The following is a 27,526-nucleotide window of genomic DNA, read 5'->3' on the forward strand; positions in this document are numbered from 1 at the left end:
GTCACAGGGTGAGTCACCGAGCAGGAGGCTCGAGGGCGTGGGCTCCCGGCAGCCTCTGGGCACCAGCTCAGCTCCAGCCTGACCTTGGGTATGTAAAAATGACCAAATAATATGCCATTGTACGTGTATAGTGTATAACGCATTTTGTTTTTCCATTCATCTGTCGGATTTGGATTGTTGGGCTGTTGTGGATAATCCTGCGGAAAGTGCTGGTGCACAGGTATCTGAATCTCTGTTTTCAATTCTTTTAGATACATACCTAGGAGTGAAATTGCTGGTTCTTACGGTAATTCTGTGTAGCTTCTTAAGGAACTGGCAATCTGTTCTCAACCGTCGGTCCTGCATTTCACATTCCCACCAGCTACGTGCAAGGATTCTCATTTTTCCACATTCTCACCAACATTGCTTTTTTTTTTTTAAGATTTTATTTTATTTATTAATGAGAGACACAGAGAGAGACAGAGAATGGCAGAGACACAGGCAGAGGGAGAAGCAGGCTCAAGGAGCCCGACATGGGACTTGATCCCGGGTCTCCAGGATCAAGGCGCTAAACCATTGAGCCACCTGGGCTGCCCCTCACCAACATTTCTTATGTTCCTTTGAAAAATTATTATTATACCTAAAAAAATTATGTTAACCTTAAATGAAACAGTTATTTTTTTAAAATATTTTATTTATTCATGAGAGACAGAGAGAGAGAGAGAGAGAGAGACACAGGCAGAGGGAGAAGCAGGCTCCATGCCGGGAGCCCAACATGGAACTCGACCCCAGAACTCCAGGATCACGCCCTGGGCCCAAGGCAGGTGCTAAACCGCTGAGCCACCCAGGGATCCCCCTGAAACAGTTATTTTAATGGCAAAAACAGGTTTATTTAGGAATAGCACAGAATTGCAATTTGGAACATGCAAACTATGGCAAAATCATAGGCAAATCCAATAAATAAAGGAGAGGAATGTTATTTCATGAAGAGGAGGGAGAAAGTGGGAGGGACTATTCTGAATGAAAGGTCATCGGAAGGGCACTGGGTGGCTCAGTTGGTTAAGCTTCTGCCTTTGGCTCATGTCATGATCCCAGGGTCCCAGGGTCCTAAGGTCACGCTTCCTGCTCAGTGGAGAGTTGGCTTTTTCCTCTCCTTCTGCTGCTCTCCTTGCTTGTGTTCTCTCTCTCTCAAATAAATAAAATCTTAAAAAAAGAAAGAAAGACAGACCACAGGAGAAGAACGAGAGTTCAGCATGATGACAGTTTCTCGTTGGCTGAGTCGCAGGGACCATCGGCTTCTTATAGGAGATGCAATGCACATCTTTTCCCTTTGGGAGCCTATAGTTGATGATGATTCTTTTGGGGTCTGTAGTGGGTAGTTCTACCTTAATCGGCATCGAGTGCTATTGTTACAGGACCCCCGAGACCAGGTTCTTGAGTCTCAATGTCATAGAAATGAACATTGAACTGGAGAGAAAGAAAACAAGTGGAGTTTATTAGGGAGAGCCTGTACACAAGGGAGCCGGCAAGAAGAACGGCCCTCGCTACAGGGGTAGGGTGCCCAGCTTATACAGGCACTTTTGCGAGGGGTGAGGGGCTGGGGGTTGGGCAGCGCCCTTCAGACTCAGGCTCCTTCTCTTGTGTTACTCTTCAATGGTCACAAGACAATCACAGGATGCCTTTCTTCTTGGCTGGCTTTTTTTTAGGGCACCTGAAAAACAGAAATACTTGTGCAGGCAGGTTTGAAATTGTTATTTCTGTGTCAACTGTTCTTTCTGTTTTTGCTTAAACAACCATTACTCCCTGGTGACTTGTTCTCTCTCCTTTGTTCTCTTTCCAAGAAGGAAGTATTTGTCTCTAAGCCTATGGAAACTTTGCACCCTTGCCTCCCACCAGTGACTTTCCAGGGATTAAGTCTCTCCCTTTTTCCCTATACTGCCTCTGTAGGGCTCCCCTTTCAGGCCTCAGGACTCATACTTTAATAGGATTTCCCTTTATTAATTTTCACACATCCTAATAGGTGTGAAATGGTATCTCCTTGTTTAATTTGTATTTCCCTAATGGCTAATGAAGGGGAGCATTTTTTCATGTGCTCATTAGCCGTTTGTATGGCTTCTTTGTGGAAATGTCTCTGCATGTCCTTTATGCATTTTTTAATTGGGTCGTCCATTTTTTGTTGAGTTGTAAGAGTTCTTGATATATTCTGTATAATATCAGGTAAAGAATTTGCAAGTATTTTCTCCCACTCTGTATATTGTCTTTCACTTTGAGGGGCTGCGTGTCCTAGTCCTCTGAAAGCAATTGACCAGATATCCTTTTTCTGAATTCCCTTTTATTGATATTTTACCTTGCTGCCGAGTTCTTAGGAAATAGATCCTGGAGGTGGGAGGGAGGTACAATTTCTGTTTAATGAAAATACTGGTCATTCTGAATATTTTCAAATTTCTTTGGATATTTCAGGTTAAGCAGATGTCATATATTTTCAGGGTGTTCTTTGTCTCTAACTGAAGATCATCCAAACTTGGGAACGTCATGAGGGAATCCAATGGCTTTTTCCTCAAACTTAACTGGAAGACATTGACCCCTTCCAGTTAGTTTCTTTGAGAAAAGAGCTATTACGTCCATCTCCTTATAAAACCCCTGGTTTCTAAGAAGTTTCTGTCCCTGTGGTACTCTGGAAATGGAAAAGTCTGCTGTTTGTCAAGAGTGATCAATATTTATTCCTTAAATGTTGTGGGTAGGACTGTAATGGCAACATGGTATGAATTAACTTTTTGCATTAATGTTAAGTGGATGGCATCATCTAAACAAAACGGTAGAGACTAGATTCACATTTTGTTATTAAATAGTTCATGTTTTTCCCTTTTAAAATGTTTTTAAAAGATTTTATTTATTTATTTGAAGAAAGAGAGAGCAGGGGGAGGGGCAGAGGGAGAGGGAGAAGCAGGCTCCCTGTATGTCGGGGCTCCATCCCAGGACCCTGAGAACATGACCTGAGTGTGGAAGACAGATGCTTAACCAACTGAGCCACTCGGGTGTCCTCCACCCCCGCCTTTCAAAGATTTTATTTGAGAGTGAGAGACTGTTATTAAATAGGTTTTTGATGTTAGCCATTCTTACTATGAATAATTAATGACTCAAATATGAGAACACAAAGCTCTCATATCTTAACTTATTCTGAGGATTTCGCTGACAGCCAAACACTGGCAAATTCAACATGCCTTTAGAGATCACTGCTGCGTGTACTGGGGCCCAACCCAAACCTTGAACTTTGTATCACCATCCCAAATCAATCACAGCATTTTGACAATTGTATGAATAGAGGTATTAGGCTTTCACTGTACACACTGATGTATAATGGGTAAAGTTTTGATTAAAAAATGTAGGTAAATGATAGGACACCTGGATGGCTCAGTCCATTAAGCATCTACCGTCAGCTAAGGTCGTGATCTGGGTTGGAGCCCTGCATTGGGCTCCCTGCTGGGTGGAGAACCTGCTTCTCCCTCTCCCTCTCTGCTTGTGCACTCTCTCTTTCTCTCTCAAATCAATCAATCAATCAATAAAAATACATAAATAAAAATAAAATCTTGTTGAAAATTGTAGCTAGGGACACCTGGGTGGCTAGTGATTGAGCATCTGCCTTTGGCTAAGGGCATGATCCTGGATTCGCAGGATCGAGTCCCACATCGGGCTCCTTGCATGGAGCCTGCTTCTCCTTCCTCTGCCTGTGTCTCTGCCTCTCTCTCTGTGTCTCGCATGAATAAATAAATAAATCTTTTAAAAAAATTGTAGCTAAACGGTACTTTAAAGGTTGTACCATGGGAATAGCAAATATCATTAAGCCAGAATTTTTTTTTTAAGATTATTTACTTATTTGAGAGAGAGCTCAAACTTGTATATTTTCATCAGGTCCTTACCACCTCTCAATATAAGTGTTATATTGTTACAGTGTCTTAATTTACTTCCCTGCAGTAGACTTTCTCATTTCCTGGCTACTCGAAACATCATGGATAATTCAGTTTTCTAAATCATTGCTTTTCCTTGGCACATAATACTCCAAACATTTAAATGTCTTTCTATTGCTTAGAGAATGATTTTTAAAAACTTTTTAGCATTCCACTCAATCTTTGCTTTGACTATTTCTCACCCAAGCTCTAAAATAAACTGCTTCTACTGCCCTTAAAAAACCTTTGTTCCAGAAAGAATTGTCTATTCATTCTCACTTCCATATCTACTTCCTTTTGGTTAAATGTGAAGTAAGAAAATGGTTAGAGCAAAAGCTCTACCAATTATAAGCTGTGATGCTGCACTAGATTTAAAAAAAAATTTTTTTAACTGCACTATATTTTTAAAAGCTTTTTGAGCTTCCAATTTTCTCAGCTGAAAAATGTACATGATAATAATAAAGCATGATAGCAGGTGATCTGGATGTTACGCTACAGAAATGGATAGGATATGGCCACTGTCCTGAAGATATTTACCCTCTAATTGGAAAAGACAAAATGAATTTTAGGGTGAACTTCTTGATGGCAGGGTACATGTCTGATTACTCTAAATTGGTGGTTCTAACACTTTCCATAATTCTTTGTGCATACTCAACACCATTTATTTTCTTACAATGATAGAGCAATGTGAAATGGGGAATTTTTTATTGATTTTTTATTGATTGTAACATTATATTAGCTTATAATATAGTGACCTGATATTTGTACACATGGTGAAATGATCTCCATAACAAACCTACGTAACATCTATCAAAATAAATAGTTGCAAAAAAGTTTTTCTTGTAATGAGAACTTCTGAGATTCACTCAGCAACTTTCAAATGTGCAATATGATATTATTAACTATAGTGGCCATGCTTATGTATTACATTCCCACGATTTCTCTATTTTGTAACTGGAAGTTTGTACTTTTGACCCCCTTCACCCATTTGTCACATCCCCATCCTCTGCTTCTGGCAACCGACAATATGTTCTCTGTACCTGAGCTTTTCTCCCCCTTAGAGTCCACATAAAACTGAGATCATATGGCATATGTCTTTCTCTGACTGACTCATTGCATTTAGTATAATTGCCCTAAAATTCCATCCATGTTGTCACCAATGGCAAGATTTTGGCAGAATAATTCTCCATTTTACATATGAGACATACCTTCTTTACCCATTCATCTACTGATGAACACTTGGGATATTTCCATGTCTTGGCCATTGCGAATAATGCTGCAGTGAACATGAAAAGTAGAAATAACTTTTCAAATAAGTATTTTTGTTTTCTTTGATTAAATACCCAGAAGTGGAATTACTAGATTGTATGGTAGTTCTATTTTTATTTTTGAAGAACTTATCGTTTTTCTTTTTTTAAAAAATATTTTATTTACTTATTCATGAGAAATGCAGAGAGAGAGGCAGAGACGCAGGCAGAGGGAGAAGCAGGCCCCATGCAGGGAGCCCGATGTGGGACCCAATCCCGGGACTCCAGGATCATGCCCTGGGCTGAAAGCAGGCACTAAACCACTGAGCCACCTAGGGATCCCCCCATATCGTTTTTTTTTTTTAATATATTTTTTAAATTTTCCTTTATTTATGATAGTCACACAGAGAGAGAGGGAGAGAGGCAGAGACACAGGCAGAGGGAGAAGCAGGCCCCATGCACCGGGAGCCTGATGTGGGATTCGATCCCGGGTCTCCAGGATCGCGCCCTGGGCCAAAGGCAGGCGGCAAACCGCTGCGCCACCCAGGGATCCCCCCCCATATCGTTTTTCATAGCGGTTGTACTTATGTTCCCACCAACAGTATACAAAGGTCCCCTTTTCTCCACATCCTTGTCCACAATTGTTATTTCTTGTCTTTTTGATACCAGGCCTTCTAACAGGTGTGAGGCAATAATCTCACTGTGGTTTGGATTTGCATTTCCCTGATGATGAGTGATGAGCATATTTCCATGTAGCTTTTGACCATCTATTTGTCTTTTTTGGAAGAATGTCTATTCAGATCTTCTGCACATTTTAAAAATTGAATTGTTCATTTTGCTGTTGAGTTGTATGAATTCTTTTTATTTTTTATATATTATTAGCAGAGATATGATGTGCAAATATTTTCTCCGACTCAGTAGGTTGTCTTTTCATTTTGTTGATGGTTTCCTTTGCTGTGCAGAAGCTTTTGAGTTTTATGTAGTCCCATTTGTTTATTTTCGCTTATGTTGCTTTTGCTTTTAGTGTCCGCTTCAAAAGCTTATTGCAAAGGTTAAGTCAAGGGTCTTACCAGGAGTTTTATGATTTTCTTCTAAGAATTTTATGGTTTCAGTCTTACATTCAAGTCTTTAATCCATTGTGAGTTAATTTTTGTGTATAATGTAAGGTAGTGGTCCAGATTCATTCTTTTGTGTGTGGCTGTCCAGTTCTCCCAACACCATTTATTGAAGAGAGTGTTCTTTCCCCATGGTATATTCTTGTCTCCTTGTTGTAAATTAATTAACCATATATGCATGGATTTATTTCTAGGCTCTCTATTCTATTCTCTTTATCTGTGTAGTCTGTTTGTATGCCAATACCATACTTTTTGATTACGATAGCTTTGTAATATAATTTGAAATCAGGTAGCATGATGCCTCCAGCTTTGTTCTTCTTTCTCAAGATTACTTTAGCTATTCTGGGCTTTTTGTAGTTCTATATTTACATTAAGATTTGTTTATTCCATTTCTCTGAAAAATGTCATTGGAATTTTGATAGGAATTGCATTGAATCTGTAGATTGCTTTGCGTAGTATGGACATTTTAACAATATTCTTCCAATCTATAGCACAGATTATCTTTACATTTATTTTTCTTTTTCAATTTCTTTCATCAATATCTTTTTTTAAAAAAGATTTTATCTATTTATTCGTGAAAGACACACAGAGAGAGAGGCAGAGACACAGGCAGAGGGAGAAGCAGGCTCCATGCAGGGAGCCCAACGTGGGACTTGATCCGGGTCTCCAGGATCACACCCTGGGCTGAAGGCAGCGCTAAACCGCTGAGCCACCCAGGCTGCCCCACATCAGTATCTTTTATAGTTTTCAGTATAAGGTCTTTTACCTCCTTGTTTATATTTACTCCTAGGTATTTTATTCTTTTTGATGCAAGTATAAATGGGATTGTTTTCTTAATTTCTCTTTCTTATATTAGTGTACAGAAATGAGGCAGATTTTTGTATACTGATTTTGCACCCTGCAACTTTACTGAATTTGTTTATTCCAACAGTTTTTTGCTGGAGTCTTTAGGATTTTCTATATGTAATATCATGCTACCTGCAAATAGTGACAATTTTACTTCTTTCCCGGTTTGGGTGCCTTTTATTTCTTTTGCTTGCCTAATTGTTCTAGCTAGGACTTCTAATACTATGTTGAATAAACAGTGAGACTGGGCATCCTGTTGAGAGGTTTTGCTTTACTGATCCAATCTCTTTACTTGTTATGTATCTGTTGAGATTTCCTGTTTTCTTCAGTCAGTTTATTTTTTAAAAGATTTTATTTATTTCTTCATAAGAGAGAGAGAGAGAGACAGGGGGAGAAGCAGGCTCCATGCAGAGAGCCCGATGTGGGAATCGATGCCCGGACTCCGGGATCACACCCTGAGCCGAAGGCAGGCACTAAACCGCAGAGCCACCCAGGGATCCCCATCTTCAGTCAGTTTATTGTAATTTGTGAGCCTCTAGAAATTGTCTTATTTAGGTTATTACATTTGTTGGCATACAAGTGTTCATAGTATTCTCTTGTCATTATTTTTACTTCTATAAGATCAATAGTAATGTTACCACTTTCATTCTGTTTTTCTATTTTTTATTTTTATATATCTCTGCTCTAGTCTTTATTATCTCCTTCTGCTAACTTTGTGGTTTAGTTTCATTTTCTAATTGTTCAAGGTGTAAAGTTAAGGTTTTGGTTTGAGATCTCTCTTCTTTTTTAATGTAGGCACTGATACCAAGAAGTTTCTGAGTGCTGCCTTTACTGCATCCCATAACTTTTGGTATGTTGTTTGTTTCATTCATCTCTAAGTATTTTCTAATTTTGTGTGATTTCTTCTCTGATCCATTGGCTATTTAAGAGTGTGTGGTTCAATTTCCTTTTTTTTTTTTTTTTTAAAAAAAAGACTTTATTTATTCATGAGAGACACACAGAGAGAGGCAGAGACACAGGCAGAGGGAGAAGCAGGCTCATTGAGGGGAGCCCGACACGGGACTCGATCCCAGGACCCCAGGATCACGACCTAAGCCAAAGGCAGACACTCAACCACTGAGCCACCTAAATGCCCTCTGTGTAGATGTTCTATCTTTATTGAAAGTGGACTATTAAAGTCTCTAACTATTAATGCACAATAGCTTACTTCTCCTTTAAGTTGTCATTTTTGGCCTCTTATACTTTGAAGGTCTGTTCTTAGGTGTGTAAATGTTTTAAATTCTTATATCTTCTTGCTGTACTGAGACTTTTACCAATATATAATGTCTTTCTTTGTCCCGTTACAGTTCCTGACTTACAGTCTATTTGTCTCATGTTAGTATAGCCACCACAAATCTCTGTGGAGTACATTTTCCAGGAATATCTTTCTCTATCCTTTCACTTTTAATCTATTTGCATATTTGGTTATAGGTTGAATTTCTTATAGATAGAATATAGTTGGATCATGTTTTACTAACCTAATCTGCCAATCTCTGCCTTTTATTAGAGACTTTAATCCATTAACATTCAAAATAATTACTGATAAGGAAAGATTTACTTCTGCCATTTAGCTGTTTACTGTGTCTTTTATCCCTCATTTCCTCCACTATTGTCTTCTTTGGCATTTAGTTGATTTTTTAAAATGAATTATTTTGATTCCCATTTCACTTCCTTTTGTGTGTATTTTTTAGATATTTTGTTGTTACCATGGGGATTACATTTAATATGATAATTTATAACAATCTACTTTGGATTGATACCAACTTAATTTCAATAGTTAAACTCTTCTCTATACAGCTCTGTTCCTTCCCTTATATTATTGTCACAAATTATATCCCAATATATTTTGTGCCTAATAACAGATTTCTATTTTATACATTTGTCTTTTAAGCATTTGAAAAGAAAAAGTGTAATCACAAAACAAAAATACAACAATGCTGGTGTTTATATTTCCCACGTATTTACCTTTACAGGAGATCCCTCTTCATATGGCTTTGAATTGCTGTTTGATGTCATTTTGTTAGCATTTGTAGTATGGCAAGTCTAGTGGTAACAAAGACCCCCAGACTGTGTTTATCTGGGAGTGTCTTAATTTTTCTTTCAAAGAACAGTCTTGCTGAATATAGAATTCTTTTTTTTTAAGATTTTATTTTTTTAAAAAGATTTTATTTATTTATTCATGAGAGACACACACAGAGAGAGGCAGAGACACAGGCAGAGGAGAAGCGGGCTCCATGCAGGAAGCCCGACATGGTACTTGATCCCAGGACCTGGGGGGTTCAGTCCTGAGCCAAAGCAGATGCTCAACCGCTGAGCCACCCAGGTGTCCCTGAATATAGAATTCTTGACTGAGTTCTCCTTTCAGCACTTTAAATATATCATCTCTGATGAGAAATTCCTTGTTAATCTTATGGAAGCTCCTTGGTATGTAAAGAGTTGCATCTCTTTTTCTTACCTTAAGAATCTCTTTGTGTCTTATAACCAATTGATAATGTGTCTCAGTGTGGATCTCTTTGAGTACCTCCTTGGAGTTCATCGAGCTTCTTGTATTTGTAGATTTATGCACCATGATACAACGTGTCATTCAAAAAAAAAAAAACCTTGGGATCCCTGGGTGGCGCAGCGGTTTGGCGCCTGCCTTTGGCCCAGGGCCCGATCCTGGAGACCCGGGATCGAATCCCACATCGGGCTCTCGGTGCATGGAGCCTGCTTCTCCCTCTGCCTGTGTCTCTGCCTCTCTCTCTCTCTCTGTGACTATCATAAATAAATAAAAATTAAAAAAAAAAAAAAAAAAAAAAAAAACCTTACTGGTTTTCTCATAAATAAATCTTAAAATGATGCACTCTAGAGATATTAGCATATCTATATAGCAAGAGAGAATGACAAATTTTATTTTTATGTCTTAAAATGTTTTGTGTTAATGTGACTTTTTTTTTAAATTAATTTTTATTGGTGTTCAATTTACCAACATACAGAAAAACACCCAGTGCTCATCCCACCAATGTGTGACTTTTACTTATATTTATCTTTTTAGATTTTGGGAATAGTCTGTTCAATTTAATGCTTTATAATTCTTGAAGTACCATTGTCATGTACATTTCCTATGCATTGAGCAGTGAAAAACATCTTTACCGAGGCCTAATTTCTCAGCTATATCAATAATATATAGTTGAAGGTATGCTATTGAAGTTTCTCAAGAATATATCTGATAGTTTATAAATTACCATTGTAAAATTAAATCCTTCTTTTCTGCTATTTTTAAAATATGTACACTGACATTAATGGAAAAACTAGTGAAATCCAAATTATGGTCTGGACTTTAGTAAATAGTAAAGTGCTGACATCTTAGTTTTACCTTTGCAACTTTTTTGTGAATCAAAATAAAAATTATATTAAAAATAATTATTATATCTAAAAATTTACATGTACTAACATCCTTGCTTTTAAAAAATGTCATGAGCTAGAAGAGTACATTTCATTCATACATAAAACAAACTATAAGAAGATATTCTTCATAATACTAAGATCTTCAAAAAAAAGGTATTTTGCTAATTTCTTTTAAAACCCTTGCTACACAATTGCTTATCAGCTATTATTCTAATTTGAGAGTAGGTTCTAGGTTGTTTTTTCCTATATTTATCTGATAAAATGAAATATCAAATGTGACATGAACAGCATATGAATTAGTACAAGGAAATCTGTTTTCTGAATCAAATCTTGGTTCTGTAATATAAGATTAAAGAATTGTGTTGTACCCTACCACCAAAGGCAGAAAATCATGATGTTTTATCACATCTTTATGAGACATTTTGACAATAGAGGCAAAAAACATTATGATATATTATGAAAGAATAATGTCTCATATTAAGTATCAATGGGAGGAAATCTCATGTTTTTGTTTTCTAGTAAATTCAAAGTTTTTGACTCTTGGATATCATTGTGAACTCAAAAGAGAAGTAGACAGCACAGGAACTGACAACATGGAAACCAAAGCAGAATAAAGGAAGACACACACAACACTATCTCAAAGCCTGACAATTAGATCTTAAACATAATATATTAAAAAAATAAAAGTAAAGGTTGACTCTAGAAGTTTCAGATTGGTAAGATTCATTAATTCATTCAAAAAGCATTTACTGGCCACCTTTCCTGTGTCCATCACTAGCTGGAGCCTGGAGGACTCAATTCTGAGCAAAAACAGATCCTGGTGCCTGGTCCCCTCCTGTCATGCAGCTTGCAAACTAACAGGGCAATGGACTCGAGCAGGAGCTAATATAAAGAAAAATTGCAAAACAAATTCTGTGTGTACTTTTAATTTATGTCAGGATTTTTATTTTATTTGTTTTTAAAGATTTATTTGAGAGGGAGCTAGCACATGCACTTGAGCATGTGAGTGGGGAGAGAGGCAGAGGAAGATACTCTAGTGGACTCCCCTCTGAGTGGGGAGCTGGACTTGGGTCTTAATCTAACAACCTATAAGATCATGACCTGAGCTGAAATCCCAACTGCCTGAGCCACCCAAGTGTCCCAATTTATGTCAGGGCTTTTAAATAAAGAAGCTTTATGTAGGGAATTATTTGCTGATATTACATATTCTCCTTCAGTGCAAATATATATAACTAGCCTATTTCACAGACTTTGGGAACCTCATTTGTTTCCAGGGAAAACAATTTCAGAGTAGTGACAGATGGGGGTCTCAGTTTCTCTTAGAGATTTTTTTTTTGATAGTATGGTTCCCTTTATATAACTAGCTATTTCCACACAAACATATTTTAATACATACAAGGGCATCTAGGAGAGAAAGGAGAGGGACATTTATTTTTTTAACTCTACTTTTCTGGATTGCTTGATTTCATTACAGGGACAATATATATTGCTTTTGCAATGTTATGAAAGTAAGCTGTATGTAGAACAGCCCGGACTGAGCTTGGAGTGGAAAGGGAGAGGCTCCCATTTGCAGAATTAAACTAGGATGAAAACATTCTGTTGGGGGAGGACAGACTGAGCTCATGATGAGGCCTTCACATCCAAATCCCTACAAATAGAAAAAAAAAAAAATTTTTTTTAAACATAAATAAATCTTTAGTCCCATAGAAAACAAGAGGATTCTTGGTGGATCAGAAAACAACAACAACTCTTAGTAAGGATTAAAAAATAAAAATCTGGGATTAGCAAAGAAGTACAGCGCTGAGCAAAAACTCTCACAGGAGCATCTGGTTTTAAAAAGTAGGAACGGCTCTAAGAAAAGGTCCAGGCCTGCCCTGTACCCTGGGGGATACAGGGATACAGGCACAGCACCCTGGACTTCAGGCAGCTCACCGCAGGTGATATTAGGGACCCCAGGGGATCCCTGGGTGGCTCAGCGGTTTACGCCTGCCTTTGGCCTACAGTGTCATCCTGGGGTCCCAGGATCAAGTCCCACATCAAGCTTCCTGCATGGAGCCTGCTTCTTCCTCTGCCTGTGTCTCTGCCTCTCTTTCTTGGTGTCTCTCATGAATAAATAAATAAAATCTTAAAAAAAAAAAAAAGATATTAGGGACCCCAGCAGGAACAATCAGGAAGATCAACTCTTGAATGATAGTGCTACTTGCTCAGCCATGTGAAGAGCAAAACTTCACAAAACTTACTTGGATAACTTTATGCATCATACACCCAAGTAAGTGACCAGCAAGATGAATCTAGTATTTTAAGAATTTGCATAGAATAATGAAAACTCTACTTTTGGGTCGAAGTTAAACTATTATACCTTGTGATATTTTGGAAAGTGCTGTAAAAATGGTCTCAAGTATGGGTAAGATCTCAAATATTAGAAGTTAGAGGGACAACAGGAAGCTGAGCCTCAGGACTGCCATGAACAGACTCCCTGGGTGGCGGGGAGGGCAGTGGGACGTGGGGAGAATCCGATGGCCTAATGCGCTGTCTACTGAGAAAAGGACTTAAACAGAACAAACGTCTTTATTTGGGGTCTCGGGATTGCAGTTTGGGGAGCACAGATTCTGCAGTAATCAGAGTGTGTTGTTCCTGTGGGAAAGCAAGGTTTTTTTTTTTTTAATGAGAAAAGAAGAAGGCACCATGAGATGATTTAGGGGGAAAATACTTAATTTGGTGCTAATTTTGATGACTATCTAATTGAGTATTTTATTGGCGCTGTCAAACGAACCACACCTGGTATGCGTAAGTTTTGGGTGTTCATTCACTTGTATTAACCCTGTTGGCTTTTCCGAGCAAGTGCCTGTAAGGCCCCCAGCGCTTCCGGCGCCGCCCGGTCTACTCGGAGCGTCGGGCTCTTCCTCTCCCCGGGGCTTCTAGGCTCCCTCCTCCGGCCGACGCCCCGCGAGCCCGGCGCCCTGCCGGGTCACCCCCGGGCGCTAGAGGGCGCCCGCGCCCCTCCCGGCAATCACCCCCGGCGGCAACCGGGCGGGCCCTGCGGGGTCGCTAGCTCGGCGCCGCGGAGGAAACGGAGGAAGGGAGCCAGCGGGCTCCTGGGCGGCCACGTGTCACGACCCGGGGGCCCAGCCCTGCCTGACACCCCCCCCCCCCCGGGGGCCCCGTCCCGCCTGACCTCCCCACCCCCACCCCCGGGGGCCCAGGCCCTGGGCATTACACACCCACACCCCCGGGGGCCAGCCCTGCCTACCACCCCCACGGGGGCCCAGCCACGGCCTGGACACCCCCGCGGCACCGGGGCCCTGCGGTCGCTAGCTTGGCCCCGCGCGAGGAACCGGGAGGGACCAGCGGGCCCTGGGACCGCCACGTTCACCGGGGGCCCAGCCCTGCCTGACACCCCCCCCCCCCGGGGGCCCAGTCCCGCCTGACACCACCCCCACCCCGGGGGCCCAGCCCTGCCTGACACCCCCCATACACCCCCCACCCGGGGGCCCAGCCCTGCCTGACACCCCCACCCGGGGGCCCAGCCCCGCCTGACACCCCCACCCGGGGCCCAGCCCTGCCTGACACCCCCACCCCCGGGGCCCAGCCCCTGCCTGACACCCCCACCCCGGGGGCCCACCCTGCCTGACCCCCCCACCCCGGGGCCCAGTCCCGCCTGACACCCCCACCCGGGGGCCCAGCCCTGCCTGACCCCCCCCCGGGGGCCCAGTCCCGCCTGACACCCCCACCCCGGGGGCCCATCCCTGCCTGACCCCCCCCCCCGGGGGCCCAGTCCCGCCTGACCCCCACCCGGGGGCCCAGCCCTGCCTGACACCCCCACCCCCGGGGCCCAGCCCCGCCTGACACCCCCCACCCCCGGGGCCCAGCCCCGCCTGACACCGCCACCCCCGGGGGCCCATCCCTGCCTGACACCCCCCCGGGGGCCCAGCCCTGCCTGACACCCCCACCCGGGGGCCCAGCCCTGCCTGACACCCCCACCCCCGGGGCCCAGCCCTGCCTGACACCCCCACCCCGGGGGCCCATCCCTGCCTGACCCCCCCCCCCCGGGGGCCCAGTCCCGCCTGACACCCCCACCCGGGGGCCCAGCCCTGCCTGACCCCCCCCCCGGGGGCCCAGTCCCGCCTGACACCCCCACCCCGGGGGCCCATCCCTGCCTGACCCCCCCCCCCGGGGGCCCAGTCCCGCCTGACACCCCCACCCGGGGGCCCAGCCCTGCCTGACACCCCCACCCCCGGGGCCCAGCCCCGCCTGACACCCCCACCCCCGGGGCCCAGCCCCGCCTGACACCGCCACCCCGGGGGCCCATCCCTGCCTGACACCCACCCGGGGGCCCAGCCCTGCCTGACACCCCCACCCGGGGGCCCAGCCCTGCCTGACACCCCCCCTATACAGCCCCAGGGGCCCAGCCCCGCCTGACCATCCCCCGGGGGGGCCCATCCCCGCCTGACACCCCCCCGGGGGGGCCCATCCCCGTCTGACACCCCCCCCCCGGGGGCCCAGCCCTGCCTGACACCCCCCCCTATACAGCCCCAGGGGCCCATCCCCGCCTGACACCCCCCCGGGGGGGCCCATCCCCGTCTGACACCCCCCCCCCGGGGGCCCAGTACCGCCTGACACCACCCCCACCCCCGGGGCCCAGCCCCGCCTGACGCCCCCACCCAGGGGGCCCAGCCTCACCTGACACCCCCACCCGGGGGCCCAGCCCTGCCTGACACCCCCCCAAGGATCCCAGCTCCGCCTGACACCCGCCTCCCCCGGGGCCCAGGCCCGCCTGACTACCCCCAACCCCCCCGCCCGCGCATCCCCCTCCCCCCGCGCGCATCCCCCCCGCGTCCCCTCCCCCATCCCCCCGCCCGCGCACCCCCCGCGCACCCCCCGCCGCGCACCCGCGGCCCAGCCCAGTCCCGCCTCCGAGGCCCCGGCTCCTCCGGGCGCTGCGCGGTGGGTGGGGGCGCGGGGAGCCCGCCCGGCTCGGGGCGCGGGGGCGGTCGCGGGGGCGGCGGGGCGCCTCGGGCGAGGCGGATGCTGGGGGGCGCGGGGTCGCCCTTACAGCCGCGGCCCGGCGGGGGCGCCGCGGCTCGTGGGCCGGGCGGGAAGGGCGGGAAGGGCGGGAAGGGCGGGGCTCGCGGCCGGGACCCAGCTCTGCTCCCGGCGGGACGCGCCCCCCGCTCCCCTCCTCCCTCCCTCCCCCCTCCTCCCTCCTCCCTCCCCCCTCCTCCCGGGGCGTCGTGACCCGCCTCGGCCCCCGCCGCTCTCCGGGGGACCCGGCGCCAGCCTCGCTTCCCTGCAGCCCTCGGGAAGGGCGGGGCCGCCCCGGTCGCTGGGTGCCGCGCCCCGCCCCCGCCCCGCCCCCCCGCGCCCCGCCCTGCGCCCCCGGGGCCCGCAGCGGGGGCTTCGGCCTGTGGCTCAGCCTCGGGCCGCCGCGGGGAGCCGCCGTCCGCGCCCCTGCGCCCTGGCCCTGCCGCCTCCGGACCCTTCCTCCGCTTTGCCGTGAACGACGCCCGCCCCGGACCCTCCCGCTGCGGCTGCCGCTGCCGCTGGCCCTTTCCCGGCGCCGCGGCTCCGCTCCGTCCCTCCGCGTGGGCCTCCCGCGGTCGCCTGCCCCAGGCCCCTCCGCAGCCCCCCGGGGACCCCGGCGCCACCCTAACAGGAGCAGAGCCCCTCCCCCCCCAAGCTCCTCTGTCCTCCTGCCTCTCCCCTCCCGCCTCGCTCACGGTCCTGGCCCTGCCCCGCGGGCGCAAGTCTGCAAAGTCACCTTGAGTCCCCGGGCCTCGCCCCCCCCCCCCCCCCCCCCCCCCCCCCCCCCCCCGGCCACCCAGGTCCTGGCCCACCTTCTTCCGGACCTGCTCGTCCCTCTGTTAGAAAGACAAGCGCGGGCCCAACCTGCTGTTACTTAGGCCGGGCCGCGTCCCCAGAGCAGAGCCTCGTACCTAACCCAGCTGCAGTTCCGACCTTCTCCAGAAGTGTCCTAAGGGCCTGGTCAGGAATTTTCCGATGAGTGTCAGTGAGTCTGTCACATGGCCCTCTCCATCCCCCCAAAAGAATATGAGTGAATCTGATTTAAAAAAAGAAAAGAAACAAAAAACCCTGCTCTTCTGCCTCAGGAAAAGAGACTTGGCCTGCAACAATCTTTTTATTTGCTTCTAACTCTCTTGCCCCACCCTCCTTCCTATAAAAACTTTCCATTTTGTCTAACTCCACAGAGCATCATCCCTCTACCTGCTAGACGGGACACCGCCTGAGTCAGGAATCATTTTGTTTTTATAAAGATTTTATTTATTTGTTCATGAGAGACACAGAGAGGCAGAGACACAGGCAGAGGGAGAAGCAGGCTCCAGGCAGGGAGCCCGATGGGGGACTCGACCCCAGGACCCCAGGATCACACCCCCAGCTGAAGGCAGGCACTAAACTGCTGAGCCACCCAGGCGTCCCAGGAATCATTTAATAAAGCCAATTAGATCCTCAAGTTTACTCAGTTCAATTTTGTTTTTTTTTTTTTTAATACTTCCGTCTCCTCCACCCCCACGGCCCCTGCGCTAATCAGGGTCTTTCAAGGATTGCAGCTCTGACTCTTCAGTCTTGGCTCCCATCCTGCTTGTCCGCATTCCTGCAGCACAGTCTTCCCAGGACAGGGCTCTGCTTATGGGTCCCACAGCTCAGAATTCTTCAGAGACTCTGCAGCCTCTAAAATGAAATAGATATTTATTGGCGTGACCTGTAAAGCCCCTCGTGGGTGTCTGGTCTGCACTGCCTCATCGTGGATGCTGCTGCAGTGGTTAGAGGTTTCCTCCAACGGGTGGACTCCTGCAAGTTTCCCTGCCTCCTACCTTGGAACACTGTCCCCTGCTCAGCTCAGCCTGAGTCTGCGGATCTCTGCCCAAGTGTGACCGAGTGTGGGACCTCTTTCTTGATTCCTTAATTTGTTAGAGTGGCTCACAGAACCCAAGGAAACACATTCACCAGTTTACTGATAGATGAAGGATATAGATGAACAGATACAGGGGCACCTGGTGGCTCGGTCGGTTAAGCATCTGCCTTCAGCTCAGGTCAAGATCTCAGGATCCTAGGATTGATCCCTGGGATCCGTTGTCCGTGGAGCTCCCTGCTCAGCAGGGGGTCTGCTGCTTCCTCTCTCTGTCCCCTCCTCTCTCAAATAAATAAATAAAATCTTTTTTTTTTTTTTTTAAGATACATAGGACAAAGTCTGGGAGGGTCCTGGTGCAGAATCTTCTGTCCTTCTGGAGTTGGGGGTGGGGTACACCACCCTCCTCCAATGTGGTAGCTCCCCAAATCCCATCCTGCCTGGATTTTTGCAGAGGCTTCATAATGTAGGCATGATCAGTCATTAATTCCACTTTCAGCCATTCTCCCTTCTTAAGAGGATGGAGAATGGGGCTGAAAATTCTGAGTTTCCAATCATGGCTTGGTCTTTCCAGCGACGGGCTCTCGTCCAGGAGCCGTTCACGACCCCACCTTGAAGAGCCTCATCAGAGAGAGACACTACTACTACCCAGGAGGTTACATGGATTTCAGGAGCCCTATGTCAGTAGCTGAAGTCAATGACCAACAATTAGAACAAGAGATGTTCCTAGTGTTCTTATCACTTAGGAAATTACAAAGGTTTTAGGAGGTTCCTTGACCGCAGCAGGGGACAGACCAAGATACATGGTTTTCTGTTATCTCACAGTATCTATTTGATATCTCGAGGTCAGGGACCTTGTCTTCTGTCATCATACTGCCAGCATAGCGTAGCTCCTGGCCTATAGTGGGTGCTCAATAAAAGTTTGTGGAGTGAATGAAATAATTAGTCATACCACCAGTTAGGACATGGTGTCCCAGGTAGGACATCACTCACCATTTCATGAATGCAGGTAGTTCATGTAATAAAGCTATTAAGGCTGATGAGCAAACATCAGGTTGTCCAGGAATACCATTGTAAATGATCCAAAAGACTTTGCTCATCAGATTACTTCGATAACTCATAGGATAAGAACTCCCCACAGTCCTTGTGAGGACCTTATTATATTGCCTTTGGAATCTGAGGGCCCCGGGAGAAAGTTGTATGTGGCACAACAGTGATGGGGTGATAGAGCTCCTCCCTCAGCCCTTGATGTTTTGTTCCTGGGGCTCAACAGATAGTTGTTGTCCTTCCTAATGGGGAACTGAGGTTCTCTACCTCCTGGATGGGCATCTAGAAAGTGGTGGAACTGCCTGCCTTTGTTTAAAAAGAATGAAAATGTTCTGACCGCCTTTCACCAAGTAGGAGTAATGAAAATGCGTATCTCATGTCCCTTTTCACTTTCATTCTGTGATACCCAAACCTGCATTTTGAAATTAAACCTCATGCCCTTTGTGCAAAATCTAGTGCATCATCATGGGAATCCCACTCCTCCAGCACTAAACCCTTCTGAGTTTCCAAGGTAATGCAAGTCCTAGTTTCAGCCTCTGTCTCCCAAAGCACGCCCTGTGATAGGTGACAGGGTCTGGAGGGGGATTTTTACACCTTGGCACCAGCCACAGGCTGGCTGAAATTTCACTCATAACGGTTGAGCCCTGCTTTCAATGGTTTTTGTTTGTTTGCTTGCTTTTTAAAGTTTTTTAGGAACTTCGTTAGTACAGGGCCCCGGTCAGGACTGCCCTGACCAAGCACACTAAATCCCTCTAACGTTTGAGGAGACCGGTTCCTTGGGCTTCTCACGCAAATCCATCCAGCTGCCTTCAGCGATGACCTGGACCCCAGGTGAGGCAGCCCAGAGCCAGGGGGACCCTATCCCAGGACAGAGGGTTCCCATTCACCTTTCTCTTCATTTGCATTCTGAAATGGATCACCCAGGTGATTCCAGACCATATAAGAAGACAAGCTCATCTTGTGAGGAAAAAAGTAAGAGAGAGGAGGAGAGAGAGGAACCTCTAGTCAGTTATTTAGCTATTTTTTTCTTTCTTTTTTATTTAGCTATTTCTTAAAATTATATGATCATGAATATTAAACAGATCTCCGGGGTAATAAGATTCTCTTGATATGACTCAGATTTTAAATAAGAGAGCATGATTTCAAAAGAAATATGTGAAAAATAAAATGAATGAAGTAAAATAACTGAAACATGGATTCTGAAAAACACCTCTGGACTTCAGGTGGATCCATTCACATGGTAGATGAACCAGCTCTGAGCCCCTACCTCTGGGCCCTTCCTATGGCACCTCTTCCTAGGGACACCTTGTCTCTCGGGTGCTAGGTTAACATGTCGGGGCTGGAAAGTGCAAATGTCACCTGAGCCCTTGGATTAAAGACGGCCTAAAATAACAGAATAATTGTCAAGATAGACGTAAGCAGCGTGGCTTTGCTTCACCACCGTATTCTTGAGAAAGCAATCATCTCTTCATTTCACGTTTTCCTTTAAACCAGACAACTTCTTAGTATTTTCCTTGCTGTTTCTGACTGTGATGATTCAGAGGGCAGATGGCATGCTCACCTCTGTTCAGTCCTTGAAACACGTCCTTCCAGCTGACCTCCGGCTCCAGCCCTCTTAGTCCTCACCTCGAAGTTTCTTCAAAGAGTATCCGAAGATAGCGGTCTCCACCTGTCTCTTCATCTTGAGTCCCACTCACTGTGGCGGTTGTCCTGCCATCACGAAGGTAACTGTTGACCTGGGAATGACAAGTGTCCTCTCCCCGCTTCCTCCAACATGAGCTGCTAATCCCATTGACCTCACTCTCTCATGTCCAGCTGCTTCTGCTCTTCTAAATCCTCTTTGCCCTATGCTTTTATCCCCTAGCAATCTTTTAAAGTGTTGGTTGCTATTGCCTCAGCTTCTGTCATCAGGTGCCTTCGTGATGGACAAGCTTGTCTGGGCTGATGCATCCCTCTGCTGGCTTCTAGCCCCTGTATCCCAGAGCTTTGCCTGTATTTCTACCTAATGTGTCACCTAAGTGTGTTGCAAGCACTATAAAGCCCTTTAGACTCAAACTAATTCTTTAATTGACCCCTGGGCCTATCCTCCTCCCCTCATATTCTTTCTGTTAATTATATCATCTTGTATCTGATTTTCTGAGTTAGAATGCTAAAAATCATCTGGAACTCCATTCTTTTCCTTGTCCCTTCCCTGTAAATCCACTTGGGCATTATATCCTATGGTTTCTGCTTCCTGATTAGCTCCCTGCATCACCATCATCACTGTTGCCAACTACTTAGGCTTAGGCCCAAACGGCCTGTGCTCTGGGCCCCTAAAACCGACTCCTAACTGACCCTGGCTGCCACTTTCTTCTGCATCCAAACTATCCTAAAAGCTGATGCTAGGATCAGAAAGGGAAACGGAGGGAGGGACAGAGGAAGGGAGAATAGGGAAAGGACTGACTGAATGAATCAATGAATCATGTTATTCCTTTAGTTAAAATCCTATAATGGTTCCCCATTGCCTGGCCAGTAAATCCCAAACTCCTTATATTGGCATAAGGACCCTTTTCAGGCCAGCCCTACCTTGCCTATTTGACTCTACTTCTCCTCACTGTGAGACACCACATTCACATAACTCTTATTACATATGTTGCTATAATGGTTCTATTTTATTATTAGTTGTTAATATCTTGCTGTGCCTTATTTGTAAACTATACCGTATGGTAGGTATGTACCTATAGGAAAAGACATAGTACACCTGGGGTTTGGGATTAGGCAGTTTCAGGCATCCACTGGGGGCTTTGAAACAGATCCCCCCACTGCTGAATACTGCAAACACAGTCTCCCTTGGCATCCAGCTCAACTGCTGAAAAAAGGGATCATGTTTTATTCAGTTTTATGTCTCAATTTCTTTGAAACCTGATACTATCCACTGAAAGAAACCAACCTCAAAGTAGGTTAGTAAATGCTTTATTCATTGTCTTACTGAGGACCATAGTCCAGGAGGCAGTGTTTCAGATTGCTCCGCTGCTCTGAAGCTTGTTCGCTGCAAAGAGAAGGGGCACCTGCTTGCAATCGGTGCTGCAAGTGCTTGTGCATCACAAATATAATTTGTTAGGGTTGTAAAAAGTAAGGCTTACTGATTTACACATAGATCTGAGAAAGACCCTAAACACAGTATATTTCTGTTATATCTGATTGTTTAAAAATGTTGCTTGCCTGCATCTGCTGAACGGGTTTCCAGTTCTTCCTGGTTTTGATTCCTCCTTGAGTCAGTTCCAGGAGGCTGTAACCTTCTGTAAACAGTCACCTCCTACAGCTTTAATGTACAGTACAATCCTCAGTATAATAAATGCTTAATATGTGAAGTTTGGGGGCTTTTCAGCTCTTCTATCTAGTGGGGCATTGAGGGTCTGAATTTGCTGAGGGAGGATTTACAAAATACAAGCACCTGAATGTGAAAAGTAGCTTGTACTTAAACAAGAAAAAGTCACATTTTCTCATTTTTAAAAACAGTATGATAGAAAACTGTGAGGTAGCACGAGAGAACATTGCCTCGTTGCAGCTCTCTGTCCTTTACCCTTTTAATTGTGGAAGTGGAAGAGGCAAACCCATGGTGGATTTTCCCAAGAATTCCAGCAAAGGCAAAGAACATGAATGCTGGGTCTATTTTGAAGGACCACGGAGTTACCTCAGTTGCAGGACTATGATCACATTTTAGGGAAGGAATGCCAGCAGGATAAGGAATCTTCTCTAGCACGTGGTCCCTATGAGTCTGGAAAGAAAGCTGGGGGATGGTCACCCCCAAAAATGTTCCAGGATTGGTGTCCAAACTTCTGCTAAGATATTCGAGGAAAGAAGGCAGGTAGGTTTTTTTTTTTTTTTTTTTTTTTTAAGGCAGGTAGGTTTTTTGCCTCAGTCCCGGAGTGCACTGGGAGGAGGCCGAGCTCTTTGAAGTGAGTACAGGTGCAGGGAGAGTGGAGGGAGCAGTGCCGGCCAGCACTCACAAGCCCGATTGTACAGGGTTCAGAGTCTTGGGTACTCCCCCAACTCTCCTTAAACAGAAAACGCAGAGAAGCCTGCCATCTACCTCTCAGCTCTGTAGCTATTATTCCAGAAGCTTTTCTGGGGTAGAAAAAAATCAAGACCTCAGTTTTCCAAATGTTTTTCCCCTGGGAAAGAGGGTCACCACCTCCCAGCAGAAGGGAGTGTGCAACCTTTGTTCACCCACTGCCTGCAGACTCCTTGGATCTCTGCTTCTCACGTTTGCCCACTTGGGGCGAAGTTTTATTTTATACTTTTAAGTTTTTCTTTTAGTTCCAGTTAGTTAATATACAGTGCTGTTAGTTCCAGGTGTACAATATAGTGATTCAGCAATTTGTACATCACCTGGTGCTTGTCACAAGTGTCCTCCGTAATCCCCGTTGTCTATTTCATCCATCGCCCACCCACCTCCGGGGACCAGCAGTTCTCTAGACCTAAGAGTCTGTTTCTTGGTTTCTCTCTCTTTTGTCCTTTGCTAGTGTGTTTTTTTTCTTAAATTCCACAAATGAGTAAATTCATATGGTATTTGTTGTTCTCTGACTTATTTTTGCTCAGCATCACATTCTCTAGTTCTGTCCATGTCTTTGCAAATGGCAAGATTTCATTCTTTTTTAGGGCTGGGCAACATTCCATTGTGCATCTATTACCACATCTTCTTTAATGGAGGGACATTTGGGCTGTTTCCGTATGTTGACCATCGTAAATAATGGTGCTATAAACACAGGAGTGCATGTATCCCTTTGAATTAGTGTTTTTTTTTTTTTTAATTTTTCTTTATTTATGATAGTCACACAGAGAGAGAGGGAGAGAGGCGGAGACACAGGCAGAGGGAGAAGCAGGCAGAGGGAGAAGCAGGCTCCATGCACCGGGAACCCGACGTGGGATTCGATCCTGGGTCTCCAGGATCGCGCCCTGGGCCAAAGGCAGGCGCCAAACCGCTGCGCCACCCAGGGATCCCTGAATTAGTGTTTTTATATTCGCTGGGTAAATACCTAGTCGTGCAATTGCTGGGTCATAGGGTCGCTCTATTCTTAACTTTTTAAGGAAGAACCCCATACTGTTTCCCACAGTGGCTGCACCAGTTGGCATTCCCACCAACAGCGCAGGAGAGTTCCTTTTTCTCCACATCCTCTCCAACCCCGGTTGTTTCTTATCATTGATTTTAGCCATTCTGAAGGGGTACGGTGATATCTCATTGCAGTTTTGATTTCACTGTGTTATTTTATCAGCCTCTTTGATGACCTTTCGTGGGCAGAAGCAGAATTAGGTTTTGTTCTTAGCAGGTATCAGCCTTCCAGCAACACTCTCCATGTTCATGGCCTCTGTTCTCTTCTGCTAACCTGGTCTGTCTTTCAGAAGTGACCTATGACCTGAACACGTTTGTCAAGTGAATCTCTAGGAGAGGCTGCTACAATTTGTTTGACAGAACATCAGATATGAAGAACTATTAAGTATTGTGACGTTGTTCACAGGCCACTGCCATGTCATTTGAATTACTTTTATGTTGTTCATAGGAAACATTGCAGTCCTGACTATCTGTAAGGAAAACCAAACAGATATTAGATAGTTGCCTGGGAAGTTATTTTACATTCTTTACGAGAGGGCTGAGGTTCTAGTTCTGGGCCAGTGTCAGAGTTTTGCACTACAGATGTGTGGTAATATCCATGGAATTAAATTAGGTTTGCTAAGCAATTGACCTAATCAGGGATGGTCCAATCCATTAGTGTTCTTTTATTTATTTGAGAGAGAGAAAGAGATAGCAAGAGAGAGCATGAGCAAGGATGGGGGAGAGGGAGAAGCAGACTCCCTGCTGAGTAGGGAGCCCAACATGGGTCTCCATACCAGGACCCTGAGATCATGACCTGAGCTGAAGGCAGATGCTTAAGCAACTGAGCCACCCAGGTGCACCCAAACCATTAGGCAGCGGCAGTGGCAGCTGCTGCTTCTGCTTCTGCTTCTGCTGCTTCTTCTGCTTCTGCTTCTTCTTCTCCATTTAACTCACCTAAGGCCCCATATGACTATCTAGACACTTAGTGTTGCTTGGCTTATTTATGGTAGCTTGGTTTTTAAAATGTATGGCTAAATCAATACAAATCCATCTCTACCACTGAGATCAAGGTAGAAATGCTCTACAGTTTTATGGAAGTTGTTTCCACACAACAATCTCATATATTCTATAAGAATATACATAGAGAACAACAGGACTACATGACATAAATGTCATGGTAACACGTTCCCAGTTATGAGATGTGTTTCCTTTCTTCTCCTTTTGTATTAGGGTTGAAGTGTCAGCAGAACAGAAGACACCTATTCAGGGCCATGGTTTAGTTACTGTTCTTTGATCTGGTCACAGGTGAGTTACTGTGCTGTACACTAATGTCAAAATCAACTTGTGTTAAATGAGCTGGATACAGGTTGCCACGTGCTTTTTGAATAGGTTTTTGTCAATCTACTATTTCCAACATTTAAAAGGGGGATTATTTTAAAAAATAAAACAGCAGAAATATTTACCGTAATAATTCCAAATTCATAAGTAAAATAAGCTGTGTTTAGTATCATAATCAAGATTCTTGGTTAAATGTTTATTTCCAACTTACTGATCGTAAGTTCAGACTGCTTTATAAACACCTAAAAGATTCCATTTACTTCTATTTCACATGGACTACCAAAGTCCTTTGAAACTGAAATTGAATACATCCCACATCCAGGAAGTTTGTGGAAATAAAATGCCGTGCTACTGCCAAGAGTCAGAGCCATTTGCTTTCAGTCAGGGTTAACAGAGACCAATTAAACTGGGATTGGAAAGAAAAAGACATTCTCTGGAGACAAACCTTTTTTTTTAAAGATTTTATTGATTTATCCATGAGAGACACAGAGAGAGGCAGAAACAAAGGGAGAAGGAGATGCAGGACTCGATCCCAGGACCCTGGGATCACGCCCTGAGCCAAAGGCAGATAGATGCTCAACCACTGAGCCACCCAGGCACATATGGAGTCATATCTTTTTGTTGACATCATTGCTGTATTTGAAGTGAATTTTCTAAACATTAGACACTGGTGAATCAATGAGTACTACTGAGCGACAAATGTGTGTGTGGCCTTCAGCACATGGACTGGGGTACTGTTGCCTTCTACTTTTCCCTGCTCTCTCTTCCTCCAGCCATCACCTGGGATTGAAATGAAACTATGCAAATACTGGAAGAAAACATCGGTGAACTGTATAAGCTAGAGAAAGACTTTCTAACTCTGACTCAAAAATCTAGAAGCAGTAAAGGAAAAATCATTAAATTTGACTATGTTAAAAAAAAAAAAGCATGCAGAAACTACCAGAAGCAAAGTCAGTAAACAGATGAGAAGCTAGAAGAAAATATTTGCAACTTATGTCACAGAGGACTAACGCTACTATATAAAGAGCACTTAAGAACCAAGAAGAAAAAGATGAAACAATTTTAAAAATGAACAAAAGTTGTAAACAGTTCACAGGAAGAAACTGAAAAGAGGTAGTGCTTTTTTTTCTTTTTTTTTTTTTAAGAGAGAGAGAGCAGGAACATGCATTGCACTCGAGTGAGGGTTGGGGAGCAGAGGGAGAGGGGGAGAGAATCTTTAGCCCCATACAGAGCTCCATCTCATAACCCTGAGATCATGATGCTTAACCAGCTGAGGCACCCAGGCGCCCCAAGGCAATGCTTTTAAACATATGAAAAGATGTTCAGCCTCACTCATAATAAAGCAAATGGTAATTAAAACTACATGAGAGGGGATCCTTGGGTGGCTCCGCGGTTTGGCACCTGCCTTTGGCCCAGGGCGTGATCCTGGAGTCCTGGGATCGAGTCCCATATCAGGCTCCCAGCTTGCTTCTGCCTCTGCCTGTGTCTCTGCCTCTCTTTCTCTCTCTGATATACATAAATAAAATCTTTAAAAATAAATAAATGAAAAAATAAAACTACATGAGATAACATTTCTCCCCTATCAGATTGGTAAAAATCCAAAGATGTCCAAGTATCCCTGTTAGTAGGGCTGTGAAGAAGCCCTCAAATATAGCTGATGAGAGGACAAAATGATATAATCTCTATGGAAATGAGTTGACGAAAACTAACAAAAATATGTGTATTTGTCCTTTGACCTTACAATCCCATTTCTAGGCATCTAGAGATCTGGATTAACAGATATTTCTTCATTAATACAAAACAGTATTTCCACTAATATCTTGCTACTGGAAGTGTGGTCTGTCGAACAGCAGCCTTAGCTACCTGGGAGCTTGTTAGAAGTGCTGTATCTCAGGACCTACTGAATCAAATCCGCATTTTAACAATACCCTAGATCGTTTACACGTGCGTTAAAGTTTGAGAAACACAGCACTAGGTTATTCGTGGCATTATTTACAGTGACGTAAGATTGGAAACAACCCAAACGGCCATTAGTGAGTGGCACACGATGGAATAAGATATAGCCATGAAAAGGAATAAGGATGGTCTCTGCAGCAAATACAGAGATCTCCAAAGTTTATTGTTAAGGCAAAAAAGCAAATTGCCGACTATTGATCGATAAAAGATGGGTGGGTGGGTAGCCAGTAGAACAGCACCCTTTTGATAAGCGCACACAAGTACATGTTTGCAAAAGGGTAAGCTGGAAAGATCAACCTGAAGCTATGAAAACTGGGTTGAAAAGGATTGGAGAGGATAAGGGTAGAGTGATACCCCTGGGTACTCCTTTATGTTTCGCTGCTCCAAAGATAAAACAGTCACAACTGGGAGAGGGATGATGGGGTTTGCTACGGGCACGTGGTGGAGAGAGAGGTCAGGGATGCTGTTGACCGCTCTACAGTGTCAGAGCACAACCCAGAATTATTCAGCTCACATGTTAATAGTGTCCATGTTGAGAACCCTGGCCCAGGGTAAGAATGGAGGAAGCACACAACAGTCTGAGGTTTCCAAAATTGAATTCATTTTTATTAAAAAAAATTTTTTTAAAGATTTTATTTATTAGAGAGAGTGAGAGAGCACAAGTAGGCAGAGGGCAGGCAGAGGGAGAA

General features: G+C 45.1%; 1 long non-coding RNA gene across 2 annotated transcripts; it reads left to right on the plus strand.

Annotated features, from left to right (window-relative positions):
• Positions 1-27,092, plus strand: LOC121501021. Of its 2 annotated transcripts, XR_005990482.1 has the most exons (5): positions 1-88; positions 7,927-7,981; positions 19,964-20,193; positions 24,774-24,848; positions 25,655-27,092. It is a non-coding gene; the product is annotated as an uncharacterized LOC121501021 (long non-coding RNA). The 2 variants fall into 2 exon arrangements; XR_005990481.1 differs by lacking the exon at positions 7,927-7,981 and having other exon boundaries at positions 43-88.
• The last annotated feature ends 434 nt before the right edge of the window (positions 27,093-27,526 follow it).

Source organism: Vulpes lagopus, chromosome 10 (assembly GCF_018345385.1).
Source record: "Vulpes lagopus strain Blue_001 chromosome 10, ASM1834538v1, whole genome shotgun sequence".
In the NCBI taxonomy this organism is placed as follows: domain Eukaryota; kingdom Metazoa; phylum Chordata; class Mammalia; order Carnivora; family Canidae; genus Vulpes; species Vulpes lagopus.